Genomic DNA, 12,452 nt, shown 5'->3' with positions numbered 1-12,452 from the left:
ATGGAACCCACCGATGTCCTCTGGCGGAGGATCAATAAGCACTGGAGAGGGAGGAGAAGGCGATGAAATCAGGTAATCATCCCATTCTTTGTTAGGGTCCGTTATCTCTCCCTCCTCTTGGTCATCATCTGTTGTGACTGGATCCTGTTGAGGCATTGGCTGTGGTGATCTAGGCAAGGGCTCTGGCAGTAACTCCCTGCTTCTAACTGGAGAAGTAGGAATGGAGCGTGGGTGCAGAGCAGCTAATGGTACTCCTTGAGAGGCCGGAATTGGTGGAAACCTCTTTCTGTAGTCCGCCAGCATAAACTGCAGATCTATCATTAAAGAAGATGGCATGCCAACCATGTCCTCCTGGTATCCCTGGCGATAATGTTGGAGAGGATACTGATACTCTCCGGTTCCCTCCTCAAAATCATCCTCCTTGCACTTTACATTCAATTGTGAGGGGCTACTCGCGTAGCCAAAGGGGCCTTCATCCTCCTCCTCTGAATCCTGCTCTTCCAGCAGGTGTGATGGCACAAGAGGTGTAATCTTGCTTGGTGAGGTGATTTCTGTCGATAGAACCAACCGTAACAGGTAGTGAAGGCTTCTTCTAAAGTAACTTTACCTCAATCTTCGTCGACGACGACAATTTCTTCGTGGACGATCCCGTAGACGATGCGGTTTTTGCTGTTTTTGCTGTTTTTACCTCAGGAGGCATGAAGGAAGGCTTCCTGAAGGATTGCTGGACTTGAGGGGGTGATTGACGGCTCAGAACTCGTCTTTGCTTGTAGGCTTTTCCCTTGAAGCATGCCCCTTACTCTCCTTTTCTCTAGCTTGAGGAGATTTTGAGGGATTGGGCCCAGAAGAACCTTGAGTGGTCTTTTTGAGGGATTTCTCAGGACGTTCCTCTGAGGAATGAGCATGAGGAGATTTCCTTCTTTTTTTAGATCTCCAAGATGCAGAAGAGGATGCCTCATCACTATCGCTGGACATAACCTCCTTTCTGACCTTTAGCTATTGAAGCCATATCAACAGGGCCCTTCACGATCCCTCAGGGTTTTACTTGAAAAGGTACGACATACCTTACAGTCTTTAGGTTGATGGTCCGTATAAAGACAGTAAATACAATCAGCATGAGGGTCGTCAGTGTAGAGCCTCTTCTTGGAACAAGTGGCGCAGGCTCTATCTAAACCTTTTTTCTCCTTTCCAGACATTCTCAGAAAAATGAACTAGTAGGCAGCAATAAAGATTTTAAAATCAGATGAAATCCACATAACAAAGTTCCAAATCTCAAGTAGAAAGAGAAGATTTTGAGCAGAGGTCAAAGGAGACTCCCTAGCACAACGTGCAGTAGAAAATCTGAGGGGCAAAAGGTTCTCTCAGGAGTGTTCTAGAGGGTGAGAGGTTCTGATTGGTTCTGGGACAATTTTTGTCTCTTTTACATAACGAGAGTTATGGGTTGCAAAATGGAAATGTGCCTAGGCCTCTTTTCAGTTTTCTATTTATCTAAGCATTGCCTTTTTTTATATACCGGGTTCTCCCATCTCGACGACGGGGAATGATTCAGGCATCTGAATCTATGAAAGCTCCAATACTGGAGTAAACTGGGTTTAGCAATACAAAATTGGGGTCAAGATGAGAAACTATCTGGCCATTTAAAATGCTATTAACAAACAATGCTTTCAACTGTCACATAAAAATGTCAGGAAGCAGGTCACAGCGCCTGCATAAGACTACATTTCCCAGCATCTCCGGGCTTTGAACTACATTACCCAGAATCCCCGGTAGAACAGGATATCACGGGGCAGAGACAGGAATCGGTGCTCGTAATTCTGGATGCGGAGGTAGCGGCTGCTCCTTTGCTGGGTCCTGTCCTGGTCTTCGGAGGTCTGGTCTTTGTCCCTTTCCACCGGGAGAAAAGAAACGTTCATGTGCCGGTATTTGTTCTACTCGCGCTGGCTAGCGCGTTTGCATTTAGACACACTGTTCCTGTGTTCTGTTTTGCCCCGCGGCGGCGAGGTACTGTTCCTGTGTTTAGGGTCCCAAGGCGTGTGGGGCTTGCGCTGTGATGTAAACAGCGGTATTTTTACGTACTTTTCGTTTCCTGTGTGTTCGTCAGTGGCGGAGTGCAGGGGGGGTTTTGGTGGACCTCCGCACTACCGTCACGAACAGTGACTACGTGGTGCTTCTGATTGTTTGTGGATGTACAAGTGCCAAAGCGGATGACTGTAGTGGGTTAACTACGTCATACCGTGTTTGGTTTTGGCTTTCAAGCTTCTGACTCATTTAAGGAGAATTCCTCGCCACTATATTACAGGGGAGGACTATTTGGAACTTTCATTGAGGAGCCAGTTCTTACTTACTGCCCTGTGGCTTACTGTTCTTTTGGTGCTGGCTCTTACTGAATATGGATATCACTTTAGAGCCTGCTGTTAGAAGGCAAAGGGGTATGTTACAACATCTATCTACCTGTGTTTAGACAGATGGTGGCTCGGCTTCCTATTCATACCTGTTATTTGTGTTTACGCAGTAGAGAAGGAAAGATTGAAAGGATCAGCAGTTGGTGTATGTACACATACATTACAGGTGAATTTACAGGTTGTGCGTTTGTGAGACATTAATGAGTGTAGAGATTAAGAACTGTATTAACACTTGTATACTTTGTCTTCCAGTTTCTTTATCCCTGCTGCCCCTTCCTTTCTCCTCTTTATTCTTTCGGTTTTTTTCCCCTTTTGGGGTTTTTCCCTCACCCTATCGTCTGAACACCCTGTGTAATTACTTCAGGGTGTTTGGAGGGTCCGGAGGTGGAGCATTGTTGCTGCATGCGGATCCTGCGGAGTGCAAACCTGACAAAAAATGACTTCGCAGACTACGAAAAGGGCACCCTGGGCTGATCACAGCATATGTAGAGCATAAAACCCAGCCCTACCTCAGTCAAGCATTGGGGAGAAAGGCTCTAAAAACATTCTGTGGGCCAGACTAGTGCCCCTCCCAATCAAAGAATAAAATACCGGGTGAAAGTCCCTTGAACCTAAAATCAAATGTAGAATCTGCAACTATAAAACAGAACCTTTGCTACATTTAATTTGTTGTTGTCCCGGCATGCTATAGCCCCGTCAGAAGTTTTTAAAACAAATATGGTTATGCAATGGGGTTTGGGCTGTGAAAGAAGCAGCTTTGGTTTTATTTTCTTGCACCCTACTGTCAGACTTGGCTAGATTTGGGAGATATATGGACAAGCTGCGCCTTAGACTTATTGAAGAAGATGGTCCTGGCAACACTGAAGGTCCTTTGTCTGACAAAAAGGTCAGCCCCCGGAAATTAGTCTAGCTGCTGACCGACTTAAATGTTCACTTTATTAAGACATATTAATTTTGTTATAATGTTGTACAGGCAACCTTTCTCCTTTTAATTTCAAATGTGTTTTATTGATTTTAAACGCAAAAACAGGCATAGCAATACAATGGAAAGGCAATAGGCATAGAAGGCGAGCGAGACAGACGGTCATGTCTTCTCTATAGATCAAACAGTAAGCTAGGTACAGGTGCCCAATCGAAAGTATCATGCCAAGGCTGTAGATGATAGGAACAGAAACCCGGAACCCCCCTTACCCCCAACTCCCCCCCACCCCTACCACCCCAACCAGTGTGCCGTAGTCATGGAAGCATACACTTGAGGAATACTGCAGGTATACATGAGATCACGGAGGGTCAGGAGGAGCCTCCGTGAGTCGCAATATGCGGAGGTATCTGGGGCATGTAATCATTAAACTCCTTGGACAGGAGGGACAGCAACGGCAGCCAAAGCTTTCGAAACGCAGCCGCGGAGTGTGTAAGTGTGGCTTGAATGCGTTCCATCCCCAAGGTGAACCAGAGTTTGTGTAACCACCCCGTATGAGTAGGTTTGGTGGTGGAACCCCAGAGTGATAGAATGTGTTGTGATGCAGCCTGCATGGCGATCCCCATTTGGCGACCTCTGGGGGATTTTAGAGGAAAGGTGAGTGCATTAGGGAGGCCCAAGACGGAGTAAGCCGGAAAGCGCTGGATTTCAGTATCAAAAGTAGAGTCAATGTCGTCCAGGACTGCCTTCCAGTAATCCTGAATTTCACATGAGGAGGAGTGTTCCTCAATGGTTAGAGCGGCAGACCCTGATGCAGAGTTCTGGCAAGGGGACCAGGGTTCGATTCCCACCTCGGTGGGGTCTCGGGCTCAATTTCCTCGGACCGGTTAATTCTCGCCTCGTGCCTATTCTAATCACGGGCCCCATGCTGCAACTCTGGGCAATAGCTTGCTTAGCCTCCACACCGGCCCCAACAGCGCTAAGCAGTCCCAGAGGAGATGAGTCAAGGTGCCCCACTCTCCGCATCCCCTCCAGCACAGCGCATCACGGGTTGGATTTCCCCTATTGAGCCGGACCGGAGTAAGATGCCAGTACATGGCCAATTTCACAGCTGCTTCCCTACCTGCGGTGTTGCGTGTGGTGTGTGAGGCCCTGTAATAGATGTAGCTCCATTCCCTGGATGTCAGGGTCCTCCCTAGTTCCCTTTTCCAGCGTCTCTGACCTGCAGTTTTACCCGGTATGGACCGGGCGTGAGCATTTTATAGAGATCCGAAATAAGATGCCTATCCGAGTCTTTCGTCACCAGCCACTGCTCGAAGTTTGTCATAGGTCTACCCACTAGGGGGGCGGAATGCTGGTGCGTGAGCCAATGCCGGATTTGGAAGTATTACTACGACGGGAGGTGACGTCGTAGTATTGTGTTATATCCGAAAGGGAGAGGAAGCCCTGCAGATAAAAAAAATGGGCAGCGGAAAGGCAGCTGACACCACGCCATTGCGAGAAAGCGTGTGGGTCTGTGCCTGGTGGGAACTCCGGATTATCCAAAATGGGGGTGAGAGGGGAAGGGAAAGTCGTCAACCCTCTCTTGACAGCGACCGAGTCCCAGACCTGCATGATGGTGCGGGTGATGGGTGACCGCAAGAGATATCGCGGTCTGTGCTGCCGGAGGAGGAACGGAACTTTCCAAAGGGATGTCTGGGCCATCGCCCTGTCTTGAAATAGCCATCGCTTCTCAGATTCCGGCCTATACCATTCCACCAAGTAGCGGAGTTGGGAGGCTTGAAAGTATTGTAGAAGGTTGGGGATCCCAAGACCCCCCTCATCCGGGCTCCGGTACGCTAGCCGCTTGTGTAAACGTGCCCGTTTGCCCCCCCCAGATGAAATGGTGGAGGGCAGCTTGCAGGGTCGCGATGACGCCAGCTGGGGGACGTACCGGTATAGTTTGAAAGAGGTACAAAATATTAGGTAGAGCCGACATCTTCACTGCCGCGACCCGCCCCAGCAGGGAAAGGGGTTGCTTGGACCAACGCGCGAGGTCGGACCGAATCTGGAATGTGAGGGTAGTGTAGTTAAGAGCCACCGTCGATTCCGTAGAGGAGGTGAGAATAACACCCAGGTACTGGAGTTGCATGGTCGACTGTTGGCCTCCTCCATAGGCAGGCGTGCCCAGTCGCGGGTGGGCATTTTTGCCCAGCGGCAATATCAGGGATTTCCCATTGTTGATTTTGAAGCCGGAGACAGCTCCATAAGACTCCAGTTCCCCCAGAAAGGCAGGGTCAGAGCGGGCAGGCTGGTCGAGGGCGGCTATGATGTCGACGGCATATAGGCCGACCGTATGAGGTTCTCGGCTGAAGGATATGCCATGGATATCAGGATTATCCCGGATCTTCTGTGCAAGGGGCTCCAAATACAAGGTGAACAGGAGGGGTGAGAGGGGTCACCCCTGCCTCGTGCCGCGCTGGATCTCGAAAGGGCCTGACCGGAGGCCGCCCAGGCGGACCTTAGCAGGAGGGCGGTGGTAGCAGCTCGCGACCCATGACTGAAAGCGGTCACCCAACCGGAAGTGCGCTAAAACTCGTTGTAAATAGGTCCAATCGACGCGGTCCAACGCTTTTTCAGCGTCGATGGCCAGCAGCGCAGAGTCCGAGTCCTGAAAGTGGGCCTTGTCAATCAAATGGAGCAACCGTTTGATATTGTCGCTACATTGGCGGTTTGGAACAAAGCCCGATTGGTCGGGCTCCACGATCCCAGGCAGGCACGGGCCAAGGCGCGCAGCCAATATGCCCGTAAAGAGTTTCAGGTCCAGGTTGAGCAAAGAGATAGGGCGGAACACGGAGCAGTGCGTGGGTTTCTTGCCCAGTTTTGGTAGCACCACAATCTCAGCCGCCAGCATATCCGGGGGGATGGAGCTTGGGCCCTCAAAAGAGTTGAAGAGCTGGGTGAGAACAGGGGCCAATAGCTGGCTAAAAGTTTTGTAAAAACCGGTCGAGAAGCCGTCTGGTCCAGGGGATTTGAGAGGGCGGAGGTGGGATATAGCAGCCAGCACCTCATCCACGCAAATGGGGGCATCCAGGGCATCTCTGCCGATTCCAGGTATGCATCGACATCCTCCGTCGACACAGTGTCGGCCCTATATAAAGAGGCATAGAAGGTCCGAAATGCCTCTGCGACCTGGGTTTCCCCAGTGATATTGCCCCCCGAGTCATCTGTAAGGCTAGAGATTTGTAAGCGCTGGGTTTTAGCCCTCAGGGCGCTAGCGAGTAAGCGGCCAGTTTTATTACCCCCGACATAGTAGGTGTGACGTAGACGAAGAGAGGCAAATTCCGCCCTGTCGTGTCCAAGCTGGCGAGCTGGGCCCTAGCGGCCTTCAATTGTCGCCAGATCCGCGGAGCGCCGGTGCGACTATGAAGTCTCTCCAGTTCAGAAACCCGAGCGGTGAGGTCTTCTTTCTTAGCCTTGCGGACCTTGTTCACCGCCGCTGCAATTGCAATAAGTTCCCCCCGGGCCACCGATTTCAGTGCCCCCCCACTGGGCCGAGACCGACGTCTCCGAGGTGTCATTGGTAGCCAAGTAGTCAGTGATGCACGTGTGAAGTTGTTTGGCGACGTCGGGCCGCTGTAGAAGGGTTTCGCGCAGCCGCCATGACCCGGGGGGGGCGAGTGGACTTGGGGACCCTAAGTGAGAGCATAACCGCGTCATGATCAGAGAGGGCCGCAGGTATAATGCTAACGTCGCCGAGTACCGCGAGCAGGTCAGAGGAACCCAGCAAGTGATCTAGTCTGGCGTAGGTGTGATGTACATGGGAATAGAAGGTGAATTGTGTCTTGCTGGGATGTTTGGCTCTCCATAGGTCTACCAGGCCCCTCTCCTGCAGCCACACCGCGCCGGCAGCTGAAAGAGCACCCGTGTCCCCATAGCGGTGGCCCGACCTGTCCACCTTTGTGTCCATCACCAGATTGAAGTCCCCCCGATGAGCAAGTGGGAGTTAGAGGATTGGAGCGGTTCTGAGATGGCACCCTTCAAAAAGGCCTCCTGTCCCGTGTTTGGGGCGTAGAGGGTACCGATCGTCAAAAGTTGGCCTCCTATCAGGAAGGTGTAAGCTAAGAGTCTGCCTTTGACCTACCCCGCTTTGTCCCCCTCCGTGCCCTGGAACGTCTAGACACCAGGATAGCTACTCTTGCCTTTTTCGTTGGGAGAGAGGAATAGAATTGTTGGGGAAAGGCACGGGAGCGCATTCTGTGCCAATCCTTTGGCAGAAGGTGAGTCTCTTGCAGTAGACAAATCTCAGCCCCGGAGTGTTCCAGGAACGAAAGCATAGCTCTCCTCTTGACAGGGTTGTTCAGACCCTTTACATTAAGGGACAATATCGTTATCGGGGAATCTGTCATGGGAAATCAGACAAAAGGGAGCGCAGTGTGAGTGCAATCCCGTCGCCGTGGTGAGTGAGACTGTGGCAAGCAGTCCAGTCTCGCAAGTCCCCCCCCGGCACACTGGTTCCCCCCCACGGTCCCTCCCCCCACCCCAACCCCATCCCGACCCAACCAACCCTCCCACCCCTCCCCAACCCCTTCCCCTTCCCCTTCAACCCGAGGCCCCCCCTGTTCCATCCCTTCCCCCTTCCCGCATAACGCCCAAACAACAACCCCCTCCTTCCCAACATCCCAACGGTGAAAAGTCAATGTCCCAGTCCTGCCAGACCATCGCAGGGCTGTGGTATCTTTACCTTGTGGAACGGTTCCAAGTGACGGCCATCGTGGCCCCCAGCCCGCCCCCCCCCCGCTCGAGCATTGTGGATGAGTTGAGTGGACCCCCTGATTGATGCTTATTCAGAGGACGACGTTTCCTTGGCCACCTCTCGAATGGCAGTGGCCCTCTCCTGTGAGATGACATGGGCTTCAGGTTTCGATTGAGTTTTGGGTGTACGCCTGCGCCTGACTGTCCGCCATCCGTCGGAGGCTTGCCCTTGTGGTAGCTGTGTGGGTGGTTGGTCTTCCGGCTGCTCTATCCCTAAAAGTGCACAAGTGTCTTGTAGCGATCGCATTTGTTGAAGAGCTCCATTCCATTTAAAAATCAACCTAAAAGGGTGGCCCCAAGAGTAAGGTATTTCTTCTTTGCGCAAGAAGTCCGTAGCTACCTTGAAAGACTTCCGCTTCTGGAGAGTGATGGCAATAGGTCTTGATACAGGGCTACCGGGCAATTGCGAAACCGTAGGGGCTGTTTCTGTCTTGCTTCCTTGAGGATCCGTTCCTTGAGAGGGAAGTCCGGCAAAAAAGCTAGGATGTCCGGTGGAGGAGCCGGTGAGCGCCTGGGGAGACCCACACGGTGTGCTCAATCAATCCTCACTTCAAATTCTGAAGGTTCCCCCAGGATATCGCGGAAGAGAGCTTGTAAATAGCCGGTGATGTCAGTCCCCTCTTCCTTCGAAGGTACCCCTCGGACCCGTATGTTGTTCCGGTGGGACCGGTTTTCCAAGTCCTCCGCATGTGCCTGGAGGTCCATCTGCTGGTCCTTCAAACGAATGATCTTGCTGTAATTGCTCCATCTCCTCGCTCTTGCCTTGGTCCGACTCTTCAATGGCCGCCACCCGTTCCCCAAGGCCATCCACTTCTTGTCTGATCTTCCCGACTTCTCCCGCCACTTCCTGTTGTAGCGTCTTGAAATAGTCCCTGAGCGAATTGAAAAGAGCTTCCAGGAAGGATTTAGTAATTGGAACGTCCGCTCCGGAGGGAATAGGCTGTTGTTTCGCGGTCACTGGAGAGGGTGGCCCCTTGTCGTTCTTTGTTTGGCCCTTCACCAACATCTCGGGGAGCGTGCGTTCTCCTTTTTTGCGTTGGACCGCCATGTTGCCTCTGGTCCCGTTGCGTGCCCTATAGGGATTCTTTACGTCTGGGCCTGTTTGCGCGGCAATGAGTGGGCCTTCAGTCGCGTTTGGCCGATGAAGCTTCGTCGGACGTGCACTTGGGGTCAGACGATCTGCCTGGGGCTTCTGCTGACGAGGGAGACTCAAGGCTTGGTGTCTCCAAGGAGTTCAGGGTCCCAGGGGCGGGAAGCAATGGTTACTAGGCCTTGTGACCGTGGCTCTCTAGTCCCTGTGTCTGGGCCCTTCCCCCGTGGAATCTCGGCACAGTGCAGCCTTGCACTGCAAGCCGGCGTTGCTCTCACTGTATCCCTTGCGCCTGGAGCTCGTGGGCAGGGTGGAGGCGAACTGGTGCGGCGGTCCGCGCCAATCCTGGGGCCTAGTGGGCTGGTTTGCAGTCTTACGGCCGCGGCGCCTTTTCCCTTCCTGGCCTCGCTGGCCGAGCGCGAGCTCGCTCCCGCTGATGATCATGGGGCCGGTGTCTTTGAGGGGCCTTCTCCTCCCTGCCTCCACGCCCCCGTCTCCTCACCTCATCGGCCGGGCCTGTAGCTGCAGTGGCTCCGGTGTTCTCCCAGCGGTAAGGCACTTCCGGCTCCCCGAGTCTGGGGGGGAAGGGGGGGGAGGGGGGCGGGGGGCGGGCCCGCGGCCCCAGGCTGCTCTGATGTCGAGCCCCAGCCCACGACGTCCTCCGGCACCCTTGCGTTGTCAGGCCAGACGGGGCGTCCGAATACGCCGCGGGCTCCTCTCGATGCAGGCTACTGTCGGCCGCCTCGAGATCGCGGTCAGCGAGCTGCGTCCTTTTACTGTTGTCGGAAGCTCGTAGGGCGCTGCTGCTGTGTCCCCGAGGCTCCGGGGGGCGCCCGAATGCCGAGAGTGGCTCTTTTTGGGGGGGACACTATGCAAAAGATCGGTTACAGGGGCGACGGGCCGGGGAGCTCACAAGACTCGCGTCCGACTACTTTTAAATGTAAATAGCATATAATTTTTTAGTATTGGAATTCGATAAGCCCCAAATGATCTCTTTTTTATGGATCTTAAACAATTGAAATTCTGTTTTTAAAAATATTTATGCATGTAAGTGACATTGCAAATGGCTTTAAGTAACTGTGCAATAAAAATAAAATTAATTCAAGAGTGGTAACACTGGGGCGGCTGTAGCGCCATGACAGACATGTGTACATGATTCATCGCACTTTTTTCCCCCATTGAGATCCACTTTATGTAGCTGCATTTTAGGTGGATTGTGGTTGTTTTCAATCACCAAATAAAACTTCACAACAAGAAGTCATTCAAACACATTTGCTTGGTTATGAAAGAAACTTGTGTGTGCAGATGCATTCTCGCACTGAAAAACACACATGTGCAGACAGAACAAGGACAATAGAAAGCACAGGCATAGTAAAATAGACGAAAAAAGCCTGGCACATGAGTGTGTAAAGGATAATAAGAACACAAGGCATTTATTTCAATAACCACCAAACATCTGAAAGTAAACAAGCAAGCACGGTTTGTGCTTTATTTTAAATACAGTCTCATAGAAGCAGAGTTAAATAAAACCATAGAAACATCATCATGGCATTAGAAATAATAAAATATCAGTAGCCGCCCCAGCACAGTGCTAATGAAATATAAGTGAGACTTTTATAAAAATGTGAGGTTTTACAATAAAATATTTGATTTGAAATAACGCCTATACCACCCTCGGTGAATGCAGATCGGACAAGTACATGGCCAAGTTGTCAGTCCAGTCAAGGTCGCAGAGAAGGACCGCATGATGTGATGAAACCAGGGTATAGAACTCGGGCAACTCTACCTAGCATTTACTAGAAACAGACCATAGTGGAACCCGCTCTCAAAATTCTTGCTCCAAGATGGTGCATCGTTACATTCCTTGTACTGGTTTCATGATAGCTTCTCAAAGAATCAAGCAAGTGGCATCTTACATTAAGCAACAGAATTCTGTTGAAATGTTGAGTTGCTAATGTAGTAAATGTATTGATACATATTAAGACATCCCAAGGACAAAGTGTAATAAAGATGAAAATGGGTAGATCATTCTTTTAGATGGTGGAACTTATTACAGATGTTTTCACAGAGGCGATTGAATACAACTCATCTTCAAATGAATCAAAACTTCTTAAATTCTTAGGAGGACAAGGAAGGTCATATCTCAAAGAATAATTAGGATGAGGAAATACATTCCTTGTGGAGTGAAAATAAAGCAACTTAAGTCTTTGGGGATTAAATAAAATTAAAATAATTGGTGTATTAAAACATCATGTCGTGGTTTTAGAAGATAATGTTACTCACATCTACAAAGGTGGAGAGGATTAGGTGACCTATTTTGGGGATAGGAGATGATTTAACTTGCAATTTCTGGTATGAAAAAATTAGACAAGCCGCATGTACAGATGATGAAGATAAACTAACACATCCGTAAGACAGAAGGAACATGATTTGTTACCTCTAGTATTTGCAAAGATGATACAACTCTGATATTTAGGGGCGAAGATTATGCAACTCATTTTAATTTGTAAGGTCTCACAATAGTTCATATCATTGGGATTGAAGAAAATGAGGCAATAGATTTCATTAGGGGCAGGGGAGAGGAATATTTTAGGGGGTGATATTGAGGAAACCTTACTTTAGTTTTGAAGAAGATGGGTCAAATACATCGTGTGGTATGAAATCGATCTGTTGACTCATTTTCAGTATGATGGTGAGATAGCTTATTTAAAGGGTCGAGAAACAGATGTAAAACATCTTTACAGGCAAAAGTCTCCTGTATAAACATTAAGCAGTACATTTTTTGTACAGCGATACAATTGGAACTAAAGTAACAACTTCTGGCACTGATGGCAGGAATTCAACAAGGTTTGCTGACATCTTCCGAATCATGAAGCATCTTATAGGTGATCAAGAATAGCAGACACATTTAGAAGGTGGCCAAAATAACAGGAAAAAAATCTACCAAAACTAGAGCATGTATGGGAAAATATGGCGAATAACAGGATAAAAAATATTTTATGGTGAAGAATGTGTTGTAAAATACATTCAGGTAGTGGACACTGCACAATATCATAACAATTGGATGATATAAAAATACATCTTTAGAATGTGCATAAAGTGAGGTCAAATGTCTTCAGACTGTGGTGAAAATTAAGTGAAATATCCTCAGGAAATAATATACCAAAACGTGGGGATGACAAAATAAAATATTACTACTAGGTGCACTAATTGACATCTTCACAGTGGAGTTAATAAAAGTATGACA

Source organism: Lissotriton helveticus, chromosome 12 (genome assembly GCF_964261635.1).
Source record: "Lissotriton helveticus chromosome 12, aLisHel1.1, whole genome shotgun sequence".
NCBI classification, from domain to species: Eukaryota; Metazoa; Chordata; class Amphibia; order Caudata; family Salamandridae; genus Lissotriton; species Lissotriton helveticus.
Note: the sequence above shows the minus strand (reverse complement) of the source record.